General features: G+C 41.2%; 1 pseudogene; it reads right to left on the bottom strand.

Moving 5' to 3' along the window:
• Nucleotides 1–9,312: 9,312 nt before the first annotated feature.
• LOC141081079 (large ribosomal subunit protein uL4B-like) lies at nucleotides 9,313–11,979 on the bottom strand (annotated as a pseudogene).
• Between the last annotated feature and the right edge of the window lie 13,271 nt (nucleotides 11,980–25,250).

Below are 25,250 nucleotides of genomic sequence, written 5' to 3'. Positions count from 1 at the left end.
CAAATGCAACATGGCGTCTGATCTCAATTCCAGCCAATTCTGAGTTGAAAAAGTCAAATGGTGCTCCTTCCCTTCCAAGCTCTGCCATGCGCCCAAACAGTGTTTTACCCCCACATGTAGGGTATCAGCCTACTCAGGACAAATTGCAAAACAATTTTTGGGGTCCAATTTTTCCTGTTACCCTTAGGAAAATAAAAAATTGGGGGCAAAAATATCATTTTTGTGGAAAAAAATGAATTTTTTATTTTCACGTCCGAGTGTTATAAACTTCTGTGAAGCACTTGGGGGTTCAAAGCGCTCACCACACATCTAGATAAGTTCCGTGGGGGGTCTAGTGTCCAAAATGGGGTCACTTGTGGGGAGTTTCAATAGTTTAGGTACATCAGGGGCTCTCCAAACGCACATGACACCCGCAGACCATTCCATCAAAGTCTGCATTCCAAAACGTCACTGCTTCCCTTCCGAGCCCCGATGTGTGTCCATACAGTAGTTTTCTCCCACATATGGGGCGTCAGCGTACTCAGGCCAAATTGGACAACAACTTTTGGGGTCCAATTTCTCCTGTTACCCTTGGGAAAATGAAAAAATTGCGGACTAATTGATCATGTTTCTGGAAAAAATACGATTTTTTTATTTTCATGCCCTGACATTATAAACTTCTGTGAAGCCCTTGGGGGTTCAAAGTGCTCACCTCACATCTAGATAAGTTCCTTAGTGGGTCTAGTTTTCAAAATGGGGTCATTTGTGGGGGGTTTCCACTGTTTAGGTACATTAGGGGCTCTCCAAAGGCAACATGACACCTGCAGACCATTCCATCAAAGTCTGCATACCAAAACGTCACTACTTCCCTTCCGAGCCCCGACGTGTGCCCATACAGTAGTTTTCACCCACATATGGGGTATCAGCATACTCAGGACAAATTGGACAACAACTTTTGGGGTCCAATTTCTCCTGGTACCCTTGGGAAAATAAAAAAATGGTGACTAAAAGATCATGTTTGTGGAAAAAATACGAATTTTTTATTTTCACGCCCGAGCGTTATAAACTTCTGTGAAGCACTGGGGGGGTCAAAGTGCTCACCACACATCTAGATAAGTTCCTTAGGGGGTCTAGTTTCCAAAATGGTGTCATTTGTGGGGGGTTTCCACTGTTTTGGTACATCAGGAGTTTTCCAAACGCGACATGGTGTCCGATCTCAATTCCAGCCAAAAACGTCAAATGGCGCTGCTTCCCTTCCGAGCTCTGCCATGCGCCCAAATAGTGGTTTACCCCCACATGTGGGGTATCAGCGTACTCAGAACAAATTGCACAATAACTTTTATGGTCCTGTTACCCTTGGAAAAATAAGAATTGAGGGTGAAAAGATCATTTTTGTGGAAAAAATATGATTTTTTAATTGTATGTCTTTATGTTATAAACTTCTGTGAAGCCCATGGGGGTTCAAAGTTCTCACCACACATCGAGATAAGTTCCTTAGGAGGTCTAGTTTCCAAAATGGTGTCATTTGTGGGGGATTTCCACTGTTTTGGTACATCAGGGGTTTTCCAAATGCGACATGGTGTCCGATCTCAATTCCAGCCAAAAACGTCAAATGGCGCTGCTTCCCTTCCGAGCTCTGCAATGCGCCCAAATAGTGGTTTACCCCCACATGTGGGGTATCAGCGTACTCAGGACAAATTGCACAATAACTTTTAGGGTCCGGTTACCCTTGGAAAATTAAGAATTGAGGGTGAAAAGATCATTTTTGTGGAAAAAATATGATTTTTTAATTGTATGGCTGTATGTTATAAACTTCTGTGAAGCCCATGGGGGTTCAAAGTTCTCACCACACATCTAGATAAGTTCCTTAGGGGGGTCTAGTTTCCAAAATGGTGTCATTTGTGGGGGGTTTCCACTGTTTTGGTACATCAGGGGTTTTCCAAACGCGACATGGTGTCCGATCTCAATTCCAGCCAAAAACGTCAAATGGCATTGCTTCCCTTCCGAGCTCTGCCATGCGCCCAAATAGTGGTTTACCCCCACATGTGGGGTATCAGCGTACTCAGGACAAATTGCACAATAACTTTTAGGGTCCTGTTACCCTTGGGAAAATAAAAATTGGGGTGAAAAGATCATTTTTGTGGAAAAAATATGATTTTTTAATTGTACCGCTGTACGTTATAAACTTCTGTAAAGCCCTTGTGGGTTCAAAGTTCTCACCACATATCTAGATAAGTTCCTTGGGGGGTCTAGTTTCCAAAATGGGGTCACTTGTAGGGGGTTTCCACTGTTTAGGTACATCAGGGACTCTCCAAACGTGACATGGCGTCCGATCTGAATTCCAGCCAATTTTGCATTGAAAAAGTCAAACGGCGCTCCTTCCATTCTGAGCTCTGCCATGCGCCGAAACAGTCGTTCCCCCCCCACAAATCAGGTATCAGCGTACTCAGGACAAATTGCACAATAACTTTTGCAGTCTAATTTCTCCTGTTACCCTTGGTAAAATAAAAAAAATTGAACCTGAAGTATTTTTTTTGTGAAAAAAAGTTAGATGTTCATTTCTTTTTAAATATTCAAAAAAATTCCTGTGACGCACCTAATGGGTTAATAAACTTCTTGAATGTGGTTTTGAGCACCTTAAGGGGTTCAGTTTTTAGAATGGTGTCACTTTTGGGTATTTTCTATCATATAGACCCCTCAAAGTGGCTTCAAATGTGATGTGGTCCTAAAAATAAAATGGTGTTGTAAAAATGAGAAATCGCTGGTCAACTTTTAACCCTTATAGCTTCCTAACAAAAAAAAATTTTGGTTCCAAAATTGTGCTGATGTAAAGTAAACATGTGGGAAATGTTACTTATCAAGTTTTTTGTGTGCCGTATCTCTGTGATTTAAGGGCATAAAAATTCAAAGTTGGAAAATTGCGAAATTTTCAAAATTTTTGCCAAATTTCCATTTTTTTCACAAATAAACACAAGTTATTTGAATGAAATTTTACCACTAACATGAAGTACAATATGTCACGAGAAAACAATGTCAGAATCACTGGGATCAATGGAAGCGTTCCAGAGTTATGACCTCATAAAGGTACAGTGGTCAGAATTGTAAAAATTGGCCCGGTCATGAACGTGCAAACCACCCTTGGGGGTGAAGGGGTTAATCTTGAGTTTACTTTAATATATTAGTAAAATATTCAGAAAGCACCTATAAAATGTACACACAGATCACATCATCAATAAGGAACAAGTTAAGGTACTGTCACACTTAGCGATGTACCAGCGATCCCGACCAGCGATATGACGCGGTCAGGATCGCTGGTACATCGCTAAGTAGTCGCTAGTGAGCTGCCACACAGGCAGATCTCACCAGCGACATCGCTGGGGATGGGGGTCGCTACTTACCTGTCACACTAGGCGATCCTGACGTCCTCTCGCCCGCGTCCACGCTCGTCGCACATCTCTCCACAGGAAGCGCCGCAGGAAGCTGACGACGAGAAACGGTCCAGGACGTTCTCGCGCGATCAGCGATAACCAGCGGGGGAGCGGTCGGAGGTAAGTATCAGACACAGCGATGACGCTAGCAATATCGCTGCTACGTCACAAAACCAGTGATGTTATAGCGATATTGCTAGCGATATCGCTTAGTGTGACAGGCCCTTTAGTTTTCTGTCGCCTTTCATAGGCAATTGGAAGTGCCGAGAGACAACAAAATAAAACCTTTGCACACATAAAAATTGATTGTCAAACTAGCAGAATCTATCATTTCACAAAAACACCAAACTGTCCAATTGAACAACAAATAAATTAAAATTTTCATTATGTAAGAAATCTATTTCTGGTTCTAGGGTGAATCTGGATTACCTGGAAGAAATGGTGCGCCTGGTCTAGTAGGGTTAAAGGTAAGTCACTTCATATAATAAATGTATACTTTTTTCAACATATGACATACTGGCACTGAACTAAAGAGAAAAATGTCAAAGAATCAGGAAATGACCTTTGTACACCGTGTACCGGGTGATCTCCCCAGGATACAGCGGGCCATGGACAAAGGACCCAACCAAACAACTCGTAAAGTAACTATTCTTTAATGCAAATGGCATGATTTCTATACATGAAAAAAACTTGGCATTTTAACAGAGGTGTGTACACTGTCTATATCCACTGTATGACTGTAACCAAAGATTTAGCTTGGTACAAGCCTTTATAGTTTTTTTTAAGGATCATTAGTTCAAGTAGAGATAAGAAACTTTGTAACATACCGTATTCCATTATAGAAAAACGTCTCCTTTTCCATTTCTCAGTCTCTTCTTTACCCCCTTCTCCAGCACTAGTCATTTACTCAGAATACACTGATCAAATGTGTCTGATATTTCATTTTGATACAGGAAAAATATATATCTTTGTACCGTGTTAGCCAGTAAATAGAAAAATATGAAGATTTGAGAGTCCTCAGTGGTTGATACCTTTTAATTGTATCGACCACTGAGGACTCAAATTTTAATAATTTTCTAATATTTCAGTAACGCTTCAAGTATAATTGACAGATTAGTTATAATTGGTTGTGGAATGGTTGGAAAATTTTGTTGCCTCTGAATGCAGAAGTGCATTTTTTTTTTTATAAATTCTTTTTATTAAGAATGTCATTACTGAAATATTATCAGAATACAAGTCAGTATAATCAACATTCAATTTTCTTTATGTGAAGGTTCAGGAGGGGAGTTAGGGAGAGGGAGAGGAGGGGGGAAACATGAAGGTGGGTAGAATTAGAAAGGAAGGGAGGAGTATGGGTGGTAGTCCCGTTGGATGATGGCCTCCGTCGTTTAAGAGGTGAGAAAAGAGAGCAAGGTAAATATAGTCACATATAGCATAAATAATATACATTAACCATATTCCTGGTATTAAAACTTAATGTTATTTTGCTTTAAGAACCATTGCTGCCATTTATCTTGTAGCTTTCCTTATTTACAATAAGTCAGTGGAATTTTTTCGAGAGAGTAGATGCTATTGTCTTCGTTAACCCATTCTGATAAGGAGGGAGGGTCACTATCCTTCCAATGTCTAGCTAAGAGGATTTTAGCTGCATTGAGCAAATGAGAGCTTACAATATATTCGTTTACACATTTGTGATAAGGACGAACATTTAGGAGCATTTGCTTGGGTGTCAAAGGGGGTAATGTTCGAAAAACACTTTTTATATGCCCATATATCATTTTCCAGTAGGGACTAATTTTAGAGCATTTAAACCAAATATGAGAGGGAGTGCCTGTTAGTAGGTTGCATCTCCAACAGCTAGATTAGTATGATTTATCAATCTTACAGAGAATATCTGGGGTTTTATACCAGCGAGAAATAATCTTATAATTTAGCTCTCTGTATCTCGTTGAAGGAGAGATAGAATGTATCTCCTTCCAAAGTCTAGAGGTTTCCTCTAGTGTCAATGATATATTTAATTCTTTCTCCCATTTGCTTATGAAGTTGGGAGGTTCCCCTGTGTCAGAGTATTTTGTAGCTTTTTGATATGATTTTTTAATTTGTTTTTAAGAAAAAAATAATGTCTTGCGTAGGTTTCTCAATAAGGTTATTGGAGATATTGGGTATCTGTATTCTGACTGATTCTTTTATTATTTCAAATTCTGCTTCTGACATTTTGACACCACTAAATATGGTCTTAAATTCATTCATAGAGATAATATTATTCTTATGAATAAAGTGTCCAATTTGTATATAGGAAAGAGACCCTAAGGTTTTGAGTTTATTTTTGATGGTTCTATATCTGTTTGGAAACAGGTGTATCAATGGGGTATGTGTACAAATATCTGGAACCAAGTCATGTTTTTTATTAGTTCTGTTTCAGAGAGATATTGACAGTTTAGTTAACAGGTTTACAATTTCACAATATTTAAATTTGTTGTATGGTGTTGACCAGAGATAATGATTGATGTTTTTTATTAAAAAATTAAGTTCAATGTCGACCCATAATTTCCTCGGAGGTTGGTCGAGGTTGATCAAATCCGACAAGAGGTTTTGTACCCTTCCGGCCAAGATCCTTGCATAGAATTTGATATCATTATTGATTAACGAAATTGGCCTATAGCTGCCACAAAGGGTTGGGTCCTTACCCTCTTTTGGGATAAGAGCAATATGAGCAGAAAGAGCTTCTGTTTTGAATGGGTTTGCTCTGGTTATATTATTACAATATTTCAATAGGTATGGGGAGAGTTCTTTAAAAATTTTATAGTATTCCGAAGAATATTCGTCTGGGCCTGGACTTTTTCCTTTAGGGCTTGAATGACAAATTCTAATTCGTCCATTGTGATTGGGTTTTCTAGAGTTTGTGTTTGCTCGGATGTTAGCTTAGGTAAGTCTATTGTTTGTAAATATTTGTTGGTGAGTTCAGATTTTGTTTTTGGGGCTGTGGAGTCTTTTGCATTTAAATTATAAAGGTTTGAGTAAAATGTGCTAAAAATGTTTGCAATATCTTCCGTCTTGTGGTGCATTTGGTCCCGAGAGTCTTTAATCTTTTGTATATATGCTGAGTTAATTTTCTTTTTAACCAAATTCGCCAAGTTTTTACCGCATTTGTTCGCCTGAGTATATATTTTAAATCTAGAATATTGCAAATATTTTTCAGAATCGTGTCTCAGCAATTCTCTAAGTTATGCTCTGAGTCTAAAAAGGTGTTTTTCTAATGAGACTTCTTGGGATATTTTATGTTTCTCCTCTACAGCTTTAATTTGAGAGAGTAATGAGGCTGCAAATTTCTCTTTTTCTTTTTTTTTCCTAGAGCCCAGTTCCATAAGATAGTCCCTGAGCACCGCTTTGTGTGCCTCCCAAATATTACAATCAGAAATGTCGTCACTGCTGTTCTCAATAAAAAATTGTTTAATGTTCTCCCTTATGGATTTCTGAGAGTCAATGTCATATATTAAGTTATTATTTAGTTTCCAATTAAAGGCGCATTTTTTTGTGTTGCTTAAGGCGATGTTGGTGAACAATGGGGCATGATCAGAGTAAACTATATTATCATAAAAGGTCTTTTTAACCAGACCCAGTAGACAATGTGGAATGAATAAATAGTCATTTCTTGAGTATTTTTTATGTACAGATGAGAAGAATGAGTAATCCTTCTTAGAGGGATGCATAATTCTCCAGGTATCTATCAAAAGGAGATCCATCAGCGATCTTTTAATAAATCTAATTGTTTTGTGTGGAATGGATGATTGTCCATTGGAGGTGTCCAGAGGTGGATGTAGGGGAATGTTGAAGTCACCTCCCAGAATTGGTATGCCTTCGACGAAATGGTTCAGAAGTCTAAATATTTTTTTAAAAAAGGGGAGATGGTTCACATTAGGAACGTATATATTAATTAGAGTGTATATCTTGTTGTAAATCAAATATTTCAAGAAAATAAATCTCCCATCTCCGTCAAGTAAAACATCTTTAAAAACAAAAGGGAGATTTTTGCTAATAACAATGGAGACCCCTTTGTTTTTTTTGTTTGGAGAGGTAGAGTTGTACCATCTAGTGAATGTTTTATTTTTGGTTATGGGTGTCACGTGGACCCATCCTGTGTGACACGACCCGCAGTTCGGTAACTAAAACAACAAAACTGGCACCTGAAACTGTCCTGTGTGACACGACACGCAGGACAGTAACTAAAACAGCAAGACACGGGGGGAAGGGGGCAACAGTTACAATGGTGGGCCCTGCGATAGAGAACGGGGACGTGGAGACCTCCTGCACTCCCCTGAGTCAGTGTCCCTCACACTCCTAACGTTCCCTATACAGGCTCCTCACCTGTCGCCGAGCCGGATACCTGTCACCCTAGTATACCCTACACCTATCCCTTGCTAGGGAGCTGGGTGGTGCAGGCACTGGCCCCACCGCTGTACTAATACACACCAGGGAAAAATTCAAACAGGGGAAACACCAAAAAGACTTATCTTGCTCTGCTGCAGCACCAGGCAGCAGAGTGCATCACCGGATTAACTTTTCGCAGTGGCTCGACACCTCAGAGCCAGCTGCCACCTTCACCATCTCACTCTGCTGCGGACACCGGGCAGCCAGAGTTCAACACCAGTTTCAGCAGTGGCTCCAACCTTCAAGCCAGCTGCTAACTTCACCAGGTTTCTGCAGTGGCTTCACACCTCAGCCAGCTGCTCCCTTCACCGTGGTTGGAATCCCAAAAAGACGCTATCACCAACACCTGCCCATAGACCATGTGACCCTATATAGGAAAAGGGAATGGTCAAATGATCAGGGGCCAAAAACTGCTATAACCCCAGTGACCACCGGGGGCAAAAGGCAAAGCAAAGAAAACATCAAGTGCAATGACCCTAACGGCCACCGGGGGCAAAACTAGAACTGAAACCACCAGCTTAAGGAAAAAAAAAGGTTACTAGTGCTTTTACTGTATCTGTCTTGATCCAGCATGGATCATAACAATGGGGGTATATGTTTTCTTGAAATGAGTTTCTTGGAAAAAGACTACATCAACTTTGTTCTTTCCTAAATGCCTCAATATTTGTGATCTTTTCTGTGGGATATTTATGCCTTTAACATTGGTGGTTGCTATATTTAAGTTGGCCATAGGTATAATTTATGATCAATGATTTTATTTAAGAGGCTTCCAACTGGACCTAGGGGGAAAAACTTACAACTGTGGATAACAGTTATCAACTTGTTTAAAGAAAACATGCCCATCAATGACCTTTGTTATCCTCAGTTCACTGGGGATATTAGTTTGGTAACTCTTCATGTAATTATTTTTAGGGAGATAAAGGTCCGCCAGGTCAGCCTGGAACAGATGGCCGTCCAGGATTACCGGTAAGAAATTACTATATGTGCTGTGAAATATAACCACAAATGACAGTGCACTTAACCTAGTCTGCGCCATTCTACCAATACTATTATTTTATACTTTTATTATTTCTCATTAACTTTAAACTCAGCAGCTGGGACTATATGGTGAGACATGTCACACAACAGCATTTCTCAGGCACTTCACGTGACCAAAAATACTTGTGAACCTTGTCTGTTACTTCCTGTTGTGTGACTATTTTAGATCTGTATTTTGTAAAAAAAAAATTGCCAGATTACCAATGAGTCACGTGCAACTTGCATTGAAGTCTATGGAAAGTGAGTTTTATGTGATTAACAAGTAGCAGAATATCCAACACATCTGAAAATATGTGTGAATCTGTCGCAATCACAGTAGGTTGCAGGTCACATTGCAAGACCATAAGAAATAATTTTCTGCAATCTCAGTATCACACAACACATGTCGCTGTGTAGCCCCAGCCTTAAGCCACATTCAGTATTTGGTCAGTATTTCACATCAGTATTTGTTAGCAAAAATCAGGAGTGGAACAATTAGAGGAAAAGTGTTGTTGCGTTTTGCAGCCTTTGCATATGGACTGAGCCTCACAATAATTCTCAAGTTCTTCAGTGGGTTCTTCTTGAGTTCTTTGCGCTTCACCCTTTTGATTCGACGACGTACAACCTTCTGGTCTGTTGACTCTTCAGGATATGGCTGAGATCTGTATTTGTTATTTTGTACATAGGAAGTGTTAGGGATAGGGTTAGTTTGGTGAAGAACCCGGGAGTGGACCCTCTGGGTCGTGGCTCCAGAGCCCCCAAGGGCGAGCGGACCAGGTGAAGACCACCCCCTATACAGGGAGTGTTAGGAGCATGCCCAAGGGAGATAGAACCACAACAGACGGAGCCAAAGGGTGACTCAGGGCAGGGCAGAGTGAGCATGAGAGAGCAGGACTGGAGGCAGTACTCTGGAACGGAAGGCACAGGGGGGTCAACGGAGCCAGAGAGACCAGGACTGGCGGGGGCTTTAAGCTGAAAGGAAAAAGGGACAAAAATAAGGAGGCGTCTACAGGACGGTACCGGGGATGTGGACCCACCACGAGGGATACCGGAGTGGGGATGAACATGGCTGAGACACAGGGCAGACAGGCACGACAGACACAGGACTGAGGCAGGGCTGATACAGGGCGGACACGCAAGGCAGAGGCACGAGGCAGACAGGCACGGCCAAGGTACAGAGCTGACAGGCACGGCTGAGGTACAGAGCTGACAGGCACGGCTGAGGTACAGAGCTGACAGGCATGGCTGAGGTACAGAGCTGACAGGCACGGCTAAGGCAGGAGACCTGAGGTGTGAGTCGGCGCTAAGCGCAAGGACGCCAGCGCTAACCCGCTGTGATAATCAGGCGTCTTACCTTTGCTGACGCTGTGCAGAAATACCCGGTGGGCGCCGCCATGTTGGGGTGGAGCCACCAGGTCAGTGCTCCCAGGGACCCTTGCGGAAGAGAGAGAGCGGGCATGGAAGCGCCGGGACCTGAAGAGAGCAGCTGCAGGGATGCGCTGAGGGGCGGCGACGCGCCGAGGAGCTGGCACGCGCCGGTGAGTACCGGCGGTGTCCGTGACAGGAAGGTTGTAATCTGCCTTCAGGGAAACTGGTTTGTGCCATAGAATCATAGAATCATAGAATCGTAGAGTTGGAAGGGAGCTCCTGGGCCATCTGGTCCAACCCCCTGCTCAAAGCAGGATTCGCTAAATCATCCCAGTCAGATGTCTGTCCAGCCTCTGTTTGAAGACTTCCATTGAAGGAGAACTCACCACTTCTCGTGGCAGCCTGTTCCACTCATTGATCACTCTAACTGTCAAAAAGTTTTTTCTAATATCTAATCTGTGTCTCTTCCCATTCAGTTTCATCCCATTGCTTCTAGTCTTTCCTTGTGCAAATGAGAATAAAGTTGATCCTTCTACAATGTGACAGCCCTTTAGATATTTGTAGACAGCTATTAAGTCTCCTCTCAGTCTTCTCTTTTGCAAACTAAACATTCCCAAATCCTGCAACCTTTCCTCATAAGACAGGGTTTGCAGACCGGTCACCATTCTGGTCGCTCTTTTCTGAACTTGCTCCAGTTTGTTGATGTCTTTTTTAAAATGTGGTGCCCAAAACTGGACACAATATTCCAGATGAGGTCTGACCAAAGAGGAGTAGAGGGAAATAATGACTTCACGTGATCTAGACTGTATGCTTCTGTTAATACATCCTAGAATTGCATTTGCCTTTTTTGCTGCTGCATCACACTGTTGACTCATATTCAGTCTGTGATCTATTAGTATACCCAAGTCTTTTTCACATGTGCTGTCACTTAGCCCTATTCCTCCCATTCTATATATGCTTTTTTCATTTTTATTGCCCAGATGTAGTACTTTGCATAGAGATCATCCAGTTTGCGGAAAGCACTTTCTGTCCAAATGCAGAATTGACCAACATGACCAGCAAGAGCCAACCTCAAAAGGTTCAGTTGAGTATGATTCCTGGGATATTTCTGAAGGCTTTAACAATGCCATTATCTTCATTGTAGATAACACAAGGTTCTTTGCACTGGATGCGGTGGCAGTTTTTCATTTTACTTTTACCAGCACAAATACGTTGGGACGCGTAAACCTTCTTGATGTCTTTCCAGACTTTCAGTTTCTTCAGCAGCAGGACTGCCTCCTTTGTTTTGTTGTAATTTTCAATTTTATCTTCTACAACCAGTGGGACCTCTGGGATTTCCTCAATACGGTGGCCTTTAAACATGACAAATGCAGGGAGGGCTGAAGGGGCCAATGCAGAGCACACTGCATATCTCGTCTGAGTTACATTAATTCTACGATGCCAGCGCCTCCAGGTGTTGGTAGGGGCAAACATACGCCCTCCACGGCTACATGTTTCCAAATGCACCCTGACCGGAGCGGTGCATTCCACCCCCACGAACATGGGGAATACGAGTGACGGCCCTACCTGTTTCCCATGATTTAGCACTGGTCTGCTGTTCTTGAGCAGGTTGGTTTGGACAAAGTTGTCAATATCTGGGCATATAGGAGCCTTGAACATAGCCGGCATAGTCACATTTTTGCCAGATATTTCTCCTTTTTCGGAGTACACCGATATCAAAGGACGAGTGCAGGCCATGCTGACTGCCAGCTCCAGGCTGCTGCTCAATGGCTGCCACAGACAGCAAAAAGTATAATAGAAACACATGCATTTTCTCTATTTTTCACTCACTCCTGGTTTTGGCTTACAAATACTTAGGTAAAAAACTCACCATACACTCAACAAGTGAACGTGGCTGCAAATTATCAAACATTAAATTGTGAGATCTTTTGAGCAACATTATAAATGTGTATTTTCTAGGGTTTTCGTGGCACTCCTGGTGTTCCTGGTCCAATAGGATTAATGGTAATTTTGCACCATCACTGTAGTCTACTAACTTGTTTTGTGCCTGCTGCAGAGTTAATATGCAACTAATTCTCCTGTCACTAAAAAAACTTCAAACAATTATATTGTTTAGGAGATATGCAAATTATTCAATTAGTAGTAGAGAAGAGCAAATTGATTAGCTATTAATTGATTTTATGTTGAATTTTAGGAAACTTGCCAGACCCAACAAAATTCAAACAATTTGTGATTCAATTGGCGTGAAAAATACTCCCAAAATGCCCACCACTATTTTACATATTGCAGAATACTTCATTGGCCACAGAAGGCTCACATGACCTCAGGAACAATTGCAGCTATCACAAATGCAGCCAATCAGGAATCACTATCAAAGCCTGTATAAAAGCAGAGGCAGGGAATGCAGCAGCTGCTTTGTAGTAAATCTGTATAGTTACATAACTTCATAGCTCACAGTTTAGCAGTAGAGGTAAGAAGATAAAGCTTTAACACTGAAGAACTATTATTATAAATTACAAATACTGTTTGATAGGACAGCAGTGAAAAATAGTTACTATCCATTTATCCATAGCCATATATTTTGAGGTTATTTTGACACTATGGTTGCGATAAAGAGCTTGATTATTGTTTAATGGAGTCCTAGGATATCTCAGAATGTTGCACAAATATTTTTAGGGTAATTGGAGGCTTTTCCGTACTTGTGATTCGCAGTGGAATAATTTGCTGCAAATTGATTTTTTGGGGAAAAATTTTACATAGCTATCAAGTTTGAATTTCAAAAGATTTGCTCATCTGTAGATAGTATACTAAACATAATATAGTGTAAGAGATATAAGCTTTTTAAATGCTTAAAATGGGAATAACACTGAGAAGAGGACCTGTCACCGTGTCAATAGTGGGGTCAAATTTTGCTACCTAATGAAGGTCAATAGGGATGTAGCGTAATGCACATTTAGGTTGGTTTTTCAAATAATAGCTGCTGGGTGATTTTTAGCAAGACTTCCCATAATTAACTTAGAACTTAGAACTGGGAAACTCACTATTTTAACAGCAGTTGTCCAAAAAGGAAAATCTATTCATTGCTGCTTGATGGAAAAACAACAGTTTTCTTACCAAAAAAAGTTACTATTCTACCCTTACTTTATGAGATTTTAAGAAAGAACCATTCTGGGGTCATTTACTCTTTTGATGTATTATATTTCTACTTTATTTCTACACTAGGTAACAAATAATAAGGATGATACATTTTACTATAGTATGACAATACTAAAGGTTCATTTCAATTATGAACATTATTTATCTAATCCCATAATTTATTTTTACAGGGAGAAAGGGGAATGCCGGGACCAAAAGGTGCCTCAGGACCTCCGGGCCTTAAAGTAATTGTTATAAACTGAAATAAATTTCTATAACTTAGAAGTTTGTAACAATTTTTGATGCACAGTTAGGCTACATTCACAGGTAGCAGAACTCTCGCGGAAATTACCGCGAGAATTCCGGATTCCATTCCGCGGGAAAATCGCATTTCAAATTCCCGCGATTTTCCAGCGGAGAAACTAGCATTTTGCAAGCATAATTAGCTTGCAGAATGCTAGCATTTTCCAAGCGATCTGTAGCATCGCTTGGAGAACTGATTGACAGGTTGGTCATACTCGTCAAACATAGTATTTGACGAGTGTGACCAACTTTTTACTGCTGATGCTGCCTATGCAGCATCAGTAGTAAAAGATAAGGTGTAAAAAATAATAAAAAAATTAAAAAATATTGTTATTCTTACCTTCCGGCGTCCCGCGCAGCCTTCCCGCCTCTCTCCACGCTCCCTGTCCCAGTAATCCTTTGCGAGAATGACCGCGATGGCATCCGTTCTCGTGGGATCACGATGTCTCGCGGTCATTTGCGATGTGACAGTGAGACGTCGCAATCCCGCGAGAACGGACGCCATCGCGGTCATTCTCGCTAAGGATTACTGGGACCAGGAGAGTGGAGAACGGCGGGAAGGCTGCGCGGGATGCCGGAAGGTAAGAATAACAATATTTTTTATTTTAATTCTACTTTTTACAGGGATACGGTACCCAGAGCCCAGAGGACAGTCTCCTCTCCTCCGGACCGTGGGTACCATCCGCAAATGTTCTGCTTACTTTTCGCATGGTGTGCACAGCCACATGCAGAAAGTAAACTGAACAATGCATTCCTATGGGTGCGGGATTGCCACGATTCCGCTAAATTAATAAGCATGCTGTGTTTTTTACCGCGAAACGATTCCGCTGTGGAAAAAAAACGCAGCATTAGCACAGCATTGCGGAATCCCATAGGAATGCATGGGATGCTTATTTTTCGCGTTTTCTCGGCAAAATCGCGCGTTTAAAACCGCACGCGGAAACGCGAAAAAAACGCTACCTGTGAACTCAGCTTAAATGTCAAATGTGAACACAACTGGGAATAGGATAGTGGAAGGACTCTTGGTTAATGTACCTAAACTAATAATACACTAGTTTGATACCGTCCATATAGATTCCGACCATGGCATCTAAGATTTCAGGGCTCATTCAGACTCACTACAATGAGGCAGCATAGTTACTCTGGACTCCACCTGGTCTCTGTTCAGCGTTGCCCCTCTTTTCAGAAATGCACAAAACTCAGGTGGACCCTGCTGTTATGCACGCCTAAAAAGACTGACACCGCCAAATCACAGGTCATACGGGTCCACAGTGCCTCTATTTGCCTCACTATAAGGAATCTTCCACCAGGAGTTCCATCTGAATCACTTATTTAAGCGCTCAGCGCAGAGCGCAGGATAAATGTGCGCCAAGCCTTACTGCGATCTTTGGGAGGCAGAATGAAAAAAAAATCAACAGCAGGTGAATAATTGGTTTTATTTATTTTTTACGCCGTTCCTTGTGCGGTATAAGTGATTAGGCGACTTTATTCTTCGGGTTGGAGAGATTACAGCGATACCAGATTTACATCGGGTTTTTATGTTTGGCTGCTGTCACACACTAAAATACACTTTTTATATCAAAAAATAGTTTTTGCATCGCCATAATTTGAGAACTCTAATGATTCAATATGCTTTCCAACACAGTCAAGTTGCAGTTTGTTTTTTTGTGGGACGAGTTGATGTTTGTAATGGTACCATTTTTGGTCACAAAACGTTTTTTCATCCCTTTCTATTCAGATTTTTAGGAGGCAGAATTAACAAAAACTAACAATTCAGGAATAGTTTTTTTTGGGGTGTTTTTTATACCGTTTGGCTTGGGGTAAAATTGGTAAGGCAGTTTTATTCTTCGGGTCAGTGCGAGAACAGGGATACCTCATTTATATCGCTTTTTTCAGGTTTTGGTGTTTTACACAATAAAGACTATTTTCTGAAAAAAATAATTTTTGCATCACTTCATTCCACTTTTTGTACCGTGATATGATGAAAAGCATAATTTTTTGTCCCACTTTTTTTTTTAAGGTGTTCACTGAAGGAGTTAAGTAGTGTAACATTTTATGGGGCTGGTCGTCCCGGATGTGGGTATACCAATCATGTGCGATTTTTGTTTTCTTTTTTTAAATAATATTTTTAAAAATGTTTCAAACTTTTTTACTTAGTTGCACTATGGTATTTTTACTTTCAGCAGCCTGATCATTGTTATAATCCATCACAAGGCACAAGCATTGAAATGGCTCACTGTTGTGCACTGACACAAGGCCCTTAGATCTTGCTCTGTGCATGGTGCAAGGGGCATGACGTAGCCCTGATGTCGTCATGACGACATCGGATCACCATGGCAAGGATTGGACCTCTGCAATGACGTTACGGGGGGCACCAATCGGAGTGCAGAAGGGACTTCCTTTGCATGCCTGCTAAATGCTGCAATCGCTAGAGATCAAATTATTTAATGGGTTAAAGTGCCGGGAGCAGTGTGGACTGACGCCAAGGGGTGATTGCGTGGACATCTAAAGTTGGCAAGTACCAGCCGACCAAGACATACTAAGTACGCTCAAGGTCATAAAGAGGTTAAATGCGCTCTTTTTTGTTCTGCTTTTGACCCTGCAGTTTTTGCCTCATTTTAGAATGTAATGTTTTAAATTAAGCTGCTTTTATATAGTTCCTGGTATTTGTCTTTGACAAAAACTTTATTGATACAGTGATGTACGGATTCTGTGCATTTTCAATACCACAACAGAATCACAGTAAAAATGCATCTGTGATTTTTTTACTTGCAGATTTTCAGCATTTAATGCAATTCTATGGGGAAAATCCACACAAAAAAGTCAGCGTACCCGCTAGGAAAATTGACATGATGCCAAATTCAAAAATACAGTACAGAGGGCAGGAAATTTCTAGAAATCCCATACACTTTGCTGGAACTGGAACTCACCCAAAATTTATTGCAGGAATTTAATCTAAAGATGGGGGATAAAATTAAAAAAACTTTGTCATGGAAGCCAAATCTGTTGGGTTTGACAAAACCGTCATATCTTTAAGGCAGCAGAAACAACCCTTGGATCTGGTTTTAAAGAGAGCTTTTATATATTTTACTACAGAGTCATAGCTGTTTTTACTTAATTAACGCTTCTATTATTTTATAATTTAAAAAATGGAATAGATCAGGCACATATCCACCCTTCTTTCATTTCTTTGAAGGTCACCATCTTTACCAACCAGGCAACCCATCATGTTTATTTGGCAGTTATTCACTTTTCATTTTTGTAAAACTGCCTTTATTCATTATAGGGTGAAACTGGGCCACGTGGACTTCCAGGAGCAGAAGGATCCCAAGGGGCTAAAGTACAAAACTGCATATTTGATTCTATTTAGTCACTATTCCTTCTAAATTATTTAATTTTTCCATTTTTAAACTTTTGCTTTCGTGTATGATAGGGTATACATGGTGAAAATGGGCCTCTGGGGCCACAAGGACCTCCTGGAATAAAAGTAAGTGTTCAATTAGAGCTGCCTTAAAGAGAACCAGTTGGCACGATTTTGTAATGTAAAGTACAGACATGGCTGTAATGGCGCTGTGATGCATATTAAATGGATACCTTTGGTGAAGAAATGCACTTTGAGGTTCTTCTGTAATCACAATTTGAAGTTTTGTACTAATTAGATTTTGGTGCGCAGGGATTGGACTTTACACTGGGCCTTCTCCTCCCTGGCTATGTTTCCCCAGCCCCTAGGCCTGCCTCCGGTCTATGAACGTCAGGTCACTACTGAGATTTTAGACAGAGCAGGCAGGTCATATGGAGATCAGATGCAGGTGGAGGTGTCGGGGAATCGCATTTAAGGGGTTGCAAAGTGTGGCATTTCTCCTTAACCCCTTTAAGTTCATTATGCACGTTTATCTCAGTGTATATACCGCTGTATCTAAAGTACTTGTCTGTGTAAGTTGTTTTCTCTATTGTGCTGCTAATGTAATATATATGTCTATTTAATGTTGTAGTATTGCTAGGGAAAGTGAGTTACCCTGGGTCGGCCACTAGATGGGGGTAGAATGATAATGGGGAGTATTACCTCAGATTGGCCACTAGATGGGGGCACTGTAGTCAGGGAACATTGTTGGGGGGTGTAGATAGTTAGGGGCATGGTGGGTTAAGAACTTCCTGATAGGAGTCAGTCGGGGCCAGGGCGCCCATAGCTCAGGAGGGCAGGCTAGCCCTGTGCAACACCGCGCCACGCAACATTATTAAGGCACAGAACCCAGCAGATATTCATGACCTGGATTGTCTAAGGAGGGAGATAAAGCAGCAGTGCTGGCAGTGCAGTTTAAGTTGGTCTGCAGTTGCTAGTGAAGACTAAGGCCTGTTTCACACATCAGTTTTTGTCCATCAGTCAAAATCTGCCGTTTTGCATAAAAAACGGATCCGCAATTTTTTTGGCGGATCCGTTTTTTTCCCATTGAGTTGCATTACCGGCGGATCTTGACGGATGGCCATCCGTTGGATCCGTTTTTTTGCGGATCCGCCAAAATTTTGACATCCGCCGACATGCCCGAACGGAGCAGGTAACGTTTTTTCGGGTGGCAGGATCCGCACTTCTCACTGCTCATGGCTGAAAGACTTCACTCAGCTGGAAATTTAACCCTAAACTCTGTTCTGTCGGCTGGAAAATCTCTCTCTCTCTCTCCTTCCACAGGCAGCGGTTCCTTTAAAATTCTTCCTTTCACGGATCCGTTAAAATAACGGTCCGGTGACAAACATTGTGCTCAGTTCAAGAACGGATCCGCTATCCGCCATTTTTGCGGATTTTGACTGAACACAAAAACTGATGTGTGAAACAGGCCTAAGCAGTACGAGCACAACATTCAACATGTGGCAGCTTATCTTGTGGGCTGATGCCTTCATTTCTGGGGCAAAACAGGTGAGGGAACACCCAACTGGAGTAAGGCTGGGCACTGAACATGCTGTGGGATCATTTGGCACGGTCCGCCCCGGAAGCGGGCTTGGTAAGAGAAAGAGAAGGAAAGGCACAGAAGAGGAGTTAATTGCTGTAAACCCTGATGATGATGATGATGCTGGGAAGAATATGAATATTCTGTGTACAAGTCCTAGTAAAGAAGTTTTTGTTAAAGTTGGAATGGACTGTGACCCTGTTTATTCCAAAGTGGATCCAGAGAACCTCCTGAAATGTGCTAAGGTCCCTGATAGAGCTGAAGAAGACGCTGCAGGTATGCAGGATGATGGGCAGTGTGTTTATGTGATGGGAGGCCAGGGCACACTGTTACAGATGTTGGTGGCCACGACTATAGCCCTGGCCCTCACATACACACACCGGGAGGAGAAGCCCCAGGGCACAGTCTGGCCCCTGTGCTCTGATATCTAATTAGCAGAAAACTTCAAATAGTGATTACAGAAGAACCACAAGTGGATTTCTTCACCAAAGGTATCAATGTAATCAGTATTACAGCCCATTACAGCCATGTCTTTACATCACAAAATCGTGCCAACAAATTCTCTTTAAAGGGTTATTCCTACCTTTATGCGTGAATACTGTTGGATAGTATCTGTAAAAACGAGCACTTTTGCAATTTACTGCTTATTAAAATTTGCAGCTTTTATTGTGATAACAAGTTAACACTTTTGTTTACAGCTCGCTGCCTTAGGAGCCCGACCACAAGTGCTATCCAGTTTACAAACACTGTACTAAAGCTGGCTTGGATTAGAAGGTAACAACATGCTCTGACAATCCCACCAGCTTCAAAATTGTGCTTACAAGCTCAGTAAAAAAGAGCTTGTAAGCACTGTGCATGTTCTGTTCTTTACCAGAGATTCTTAGTGTCAAGGCAACAAACTGTAAACAAAATTGTTAATAGTATCTCAACAAAGAATGAAAAATTTAATAAGTAGTAAATTGTAAATTTACTTGTATTTACTAGCACTTTGTGATCATTCTCATTTATAAATAACCTTTTAAAAGGACCTTCATAAAGACTTTTTGGTTTAGCTAACCCCTTATTATATGCCATATGATAATGTAATAAAGTGACACTTTCTAGAACTTGCATATGGTGGATTATTTCCCATGTTTCTTTTAATGTAAATGATATTATCAAAGATTTTTCATAACTGCTGCTAAGTTTTATAACTTTGTTATATATGGCATTTGCATCGTTGTTTTTTTCAAATTGTCATGTTTTGGTCCAGTCCTTCACAATAATATCTGGTCATGTAATTTGCAGCTCAGACATTAATACACTTTTATTGAACCATAAAATGTAGATGTGCATGTCATTTACAAATTTGTAGTAAGTTAATCTATTACATTAAAGCACCAATATTGCCCCATGGTGTGCATGGTATTGCAGCTCAGCCCTACATTTTATTAATGGGTTGTGCTGCAATACAAACTAAGCCCTCCTTCACATGTCCTGGTGATTCCTGTATGGGAAAAACCAGTACTGGAGCGATCCGTGGCCTGTGTGTCATTCCTGTGTATGTATGGAACATCTGTATATCTGTTTGCTGTCTGTGTGTCAATGTGTTCATGTGTCACATCTGTGTGCCGTCTGTGTGTCCATGTGACACATATGGGCACCTGGGAAAAGCAGCACAGATTGTGCTGATCCCTGGCGCCAGCTGCTGAAGGTAGCTCTCATCATTGTTGCTTGGTCTCCCTGAAATCAGCACAATCAGGTAACAGCGATGGGAGTCGTATTCAGCAGCAGCTGAGTACATTCTGTGTAAAATAAAGAATTAAATTAAAAAAAACAGTATGGGCTTCTGCCTAATTTTCATAACCACCAGCAGAGAGAGAGTCCACAGCTGGGCGCTGATTTTAATAATCTGTGAAAAAGAGTAATGCCCCATAAGGTTCCCAGGCTATTAATAACCACTTACAGCTGTTTGCTTAGCCTTTCCTGGTGAGTTTAAGTGGGACCCCAAAAAATGATGTAGGGTTCCCTTATAATGATGTAGTAAAGGCTAAACAAACAGGTGTGGGTTTTTATTAATAGCCTGGGAAGGGGTCATGGATAGTGTTGAGCATTTCGATACTGCAAATATAGGGTATCGGCCGATATTCGCTGTATCGGAATTCCGATACAGAGTACCGATATTTTTACAATATCGAATACCGGAATCGGAAGTTCCCATAATGCAACGAGCCAGTGTTGTGGCTGTGATTGGCTGCTGAAATGATGTCATCATGATGCGTGGTCTGTGCGAATCATGATGCGCGGTCTGTGCGGGCCTGCCGGGGGTCTGTGCGGGCTGCTGGGGGTCTGTACGGGCCTGCTGGGGGTCTGTGCGGGCCTACCGGGGGTCTGTGCGGGCCTGCCGGGGGTCTGTATGGGCCTGCCAGGGGTCTGTGCGGGCCTGCCGAGGGTCTGTGCGGGCCTGCCGGGGGTCTGTGCGGGCTGCCGGGGGTCTGTGCGGGCTGCCGGGGGTCAGTGCGGGCCTGCCGGGGGGTTGTGTGTGTGTGCAGGTATCGTCCAATGGGACTACAAGTCCCATCGGGCTATGCCTGCTACAATGATAGTGAATGACACATTAGCCAATGATGGGACAGTAGTAGTCCCATCATCCGGCTAATGTGCTGAATGTAAAAAAAAAAACAAAAAAAAAAACATACATACTACATACATACAACATACATACATAATACATACATACTACATTCATACAACATACATGCTACATACATACTACATATATACTACATTCATACAACATACATACTACATACATACTACATATATACTACATTCATACAACATACATACTACATAATACATACATACTACATACAGTATATACTACATTCATACAATATACATACTACATACATACTACATTCATACAACATACATACATACTACATAATACATACATACTACATATATACTACATTCATACAACATACATAAATACTACATACATACTACATATATACTACATTCATACAACATACATACTACATAGTACATACTACATATATACTACATTCATACAACATACATACATACTACATACTACATACATACTACATATATATACTACATTCATACAACATACATACTACATACATACTACATACAATACATTCATACAATACATACATTTAGACATACAATACATATAACATAGAGTACATACTCACCATCACTTGTCACTTTGATCCTGGAAGCCAGTGTCATCTCACTGTAAAAAATATTAAAATAACAAACAACCAATATACTCCCTGATCCGCAGAAATCCACGAGTGTCCCACGACGATTTCCTGCAGTGCATCACTGAGAGGTTACTATAGTTCACTGGTCTCACTTTATGGCAAAAGCTGCGTGGGAACTTTCTCACACAGCAATGCCAAAAGTTAGACTAGGGACTATTTTTTTTACAGTGGCGCAGGAATACAGTGCGGAAGGATACCTACCTCCCGTCATTGTATTCCTGGGGCCCCTAGAGAGCGGTCGCATCAGCTGATGCTGCTGTTCTCCACGGGAGATCGTTGTGGGACACTCGTTGATTTCTGTGGATCAGGGAGTATATTGCTTGTTTGTTATTTTAATATTTTTTACAGATGACACTGGCTTCGGGGATCAAAGTGACAAGTGATGGTGAGTATGTACTCTATGTTATATGTACTGTATGTCTATATGTATGTATTGTATGAATGTATTGTATGTAGTATATATGTAGTATGTATGTTGCATGTCTGTAGCATGTTTTATGTATGTTGTATGTGTGTAGTATGTACTATGTATGTATGTTGTATGAATGTAGTATATATGTAGTATGTATGTTGTATGTATGTAGCATGTTTTATGTATGTTGTATGTATGTAGCATGTATGTAGTATGTACTATGTATGTATGTATGTTGTATGAATGTAGTATATATGAAGTATGTATGTAGTATGTATGAATGTAGTATATACAGTATATAGTATGTATGTATGTTGTATGAATGTAGTATATATGTAGTATATGTAGTATGTATGTATGCTGTATGAATGTAGTATATATGAAGTATGTATGTAGTATGTATGTATGTTGTATGGATGTAGTATATATGTAGTATGTATGTATGTTATATGAATGTAGTATATATGAAGTATGTATGTAGTATGTATGTATGTTGTATGAATGTAGTATATATGTAGTATGTATGTTGTATGAATGTAGTATATATGAAGTATGCATGTATTATGTAGTATGTATGTTGTATGAATGTAGTACGTATGTATGTATGTTGTATGAATGTAGTATATATGAAGTATGTATGTAAAGTATTATGTAGTATGTATGTATGTTGTGTGAATGTAGTATATATGTAGTATGTATGTAGTATGTATGTTGTGTGAATGTAGTATATATGTAGTATGTATGTAGTATGCATGTATGTTGTATGAATGTAGTATATATGAAGTATGTATGTAGTATGCATGTATGTATGTATGCTGTATGAATGTAGTATATATGTAGTATGTATGTAGTATGTATGTTTTTGTTTTTTTTTTCTTTTTTACATTTAACACATTAGCCGGATGATGGGACTACTACTGTCCCATCATTGGATAATGTGTCAATCACTGTCATTGTAGCAGGCATAGCCCGATGGGACTTGTAGTCCCATTGGACGATGCCTGCACACACACAACCCCCAGCAGGCCCGCCCAGACCCCCGGCAGCCCCGCCCAGACCCCCGGCAGGCCCGCACAGACCCCCCGGCAGGCCCGCACAGACGCCCAGCAGGCCCGCACAGACCCCCGGCAGGCCCACACAGACCCCCGAGAGGCCCGTACAGACCCCGCCTGCACACACAGACGCGCACAGTGTCCACCCACGCACCGCCCACACTCTTCCCCCCTCCCGAACTGGATGTGCAAGTAAAGAAAGGGGTTTTTTTAATTCCGATATTTCTGTCCCATTAACTTGCATGGGTTAACGGTATCGGAATCGGCGATACCTGATACTTTTTGGGTATCGGTCCGATCCAATATTTCCCAATATCGAAAAGTATCGCTCAACACTAGTCATGGATATTGCCCTCCCAGACTACCAACATCAGTCCTCAGCCGTCCCAGAAATGGCACATCCATAAGATGTGCCAAATCTGGCGCTTAGCCTCGCTCTTCCCACTAGCCCTGGTACGGTGGCAAGTGGGGTAATATTTGAGGTGTTGATGTCAGCTTTGTATTGTCAGTTGAAATCTATAAGACGCCATAATTACTAACGACATACTAAGTTTAGAAATAAACACACAGGAAGAATAAAGTCGTATATTTGAAATAAAACAAAACAACCTGTTTTACACATTTATTTAAAAATAAAAAACAAATTAATACTTACCATTATGCCAAATCCATTGAAGCCCTTGACCTCTTCAAAAAAAAACAACAACCATATCCCTCACCTGTCCGACTTGAAGATAATCCATACTGTCCCACGCCGTAATCCATCTCTGCGATATTTAGTTTACAACCTGAATGATACCAAGATGCATCCATCCAGGCTGAAAACCATGAGACAATGAGCTGCTGCGAGTACAGATTCAGTGACGAGCAGTGATGCCATAGAGGTCACCGCCGGTCAATGAAGGTGTGTTCCCAGTTTCACTTCACTGTGAGCCGGGAAGATGAACTGCGGTGACGAAATTATCGCGAGCACCATGAGAATATTCTGTGTGAAAAACCTGACACATGCGCACCACCATTGAATACAATAGGTGTGCGTGTCTCCATATTTGCAGCCCTTAAAAAAGGGATCACAGATGGACACAAAAAAATCAGACATGTGAAAGAGGCCTAGGAAGGAAAAAAAAGAATCAAAGCAACCTTATGTTTCTAATCTTATAGAAACTCTGTAACATATGACACTGACAGAGATGACTGGCAGCAACTCTCTCAAACAGGACATAGGAACACTCAGCAGAGTGAGCCCTCCAGTATATAGGAGAGTCTGGGGAGATAAGCTGCCGGCCGATCGTCCTTGTAAAGTGTATGGAGGGTTTAGAGGGTTTTTTTTACCTTTCGCTTAAATTTCTCTCCTAGCTGCAGCGTGCTATAAAAAAAACACAGTTCTGTTCTTACTTTTCCCAGGTCCACTAGCGAGTTTCCACCGCTGTTCCAGGTGTCTGGCATTACCTTCAGTGCTACCCTCACCTTGACAGCGAGGCAGCCAATCATTGAGGTCAACGACTCAACAAGGCATTCCTGTATAGATGGAAAGCCCTGTTCAGAGCCGCTGAGCTCACTGATTGGCTGCTGCACTGTCGATGTGATATCAGTGCCACAGCCAATGACAGGAATTAGGAAAAGTGGCACAGACTCATCTGTGGACCTGGGAAAGGTGAATACAGCGTGATTTTTTTTCTTGCAAACCGCAGCCAATGTAAAAAAAATAATTGAAAGGCAGCAACCTATTTAAATTTTATGACCAGTAGAAAGAAATCTACTGATATGAAGAAAGTTGTCCATTAGGTTAGAGTTAGGCTGGAGTCACACACAACGTAGAAAAAAAAACGGACCGTATTGTACGGCCATAATATGCATAAATGGTCCCTAAATAGTGCTCCGTATGTCATCCGTTGTCAGGGTGTGGCCGC

Source organism: Dendrobates tinctorius, unplaced genomic scaffold (assembly GCF_039654945.1).
Source record: "Dendrobates tinctorius isolate UK_male_01 unplaced genomic scaffold, ASM3965494v1 ptg000004l, whole genome shotgun sequence".
In the NCBI taxonomy this organism is placed as follows: domain Eukaryota; kingdom Metazoa; phylum Chordata; class Amphibia; order Anura; family Dendrobatidae; genus Dendrobates; species Dendrobates tinctorius.
The sequence above is the reverse complement of the archived record's forward strand: the minus strand, read 5'-3'. Positions and strand labels throughout refer to the sequence as shown.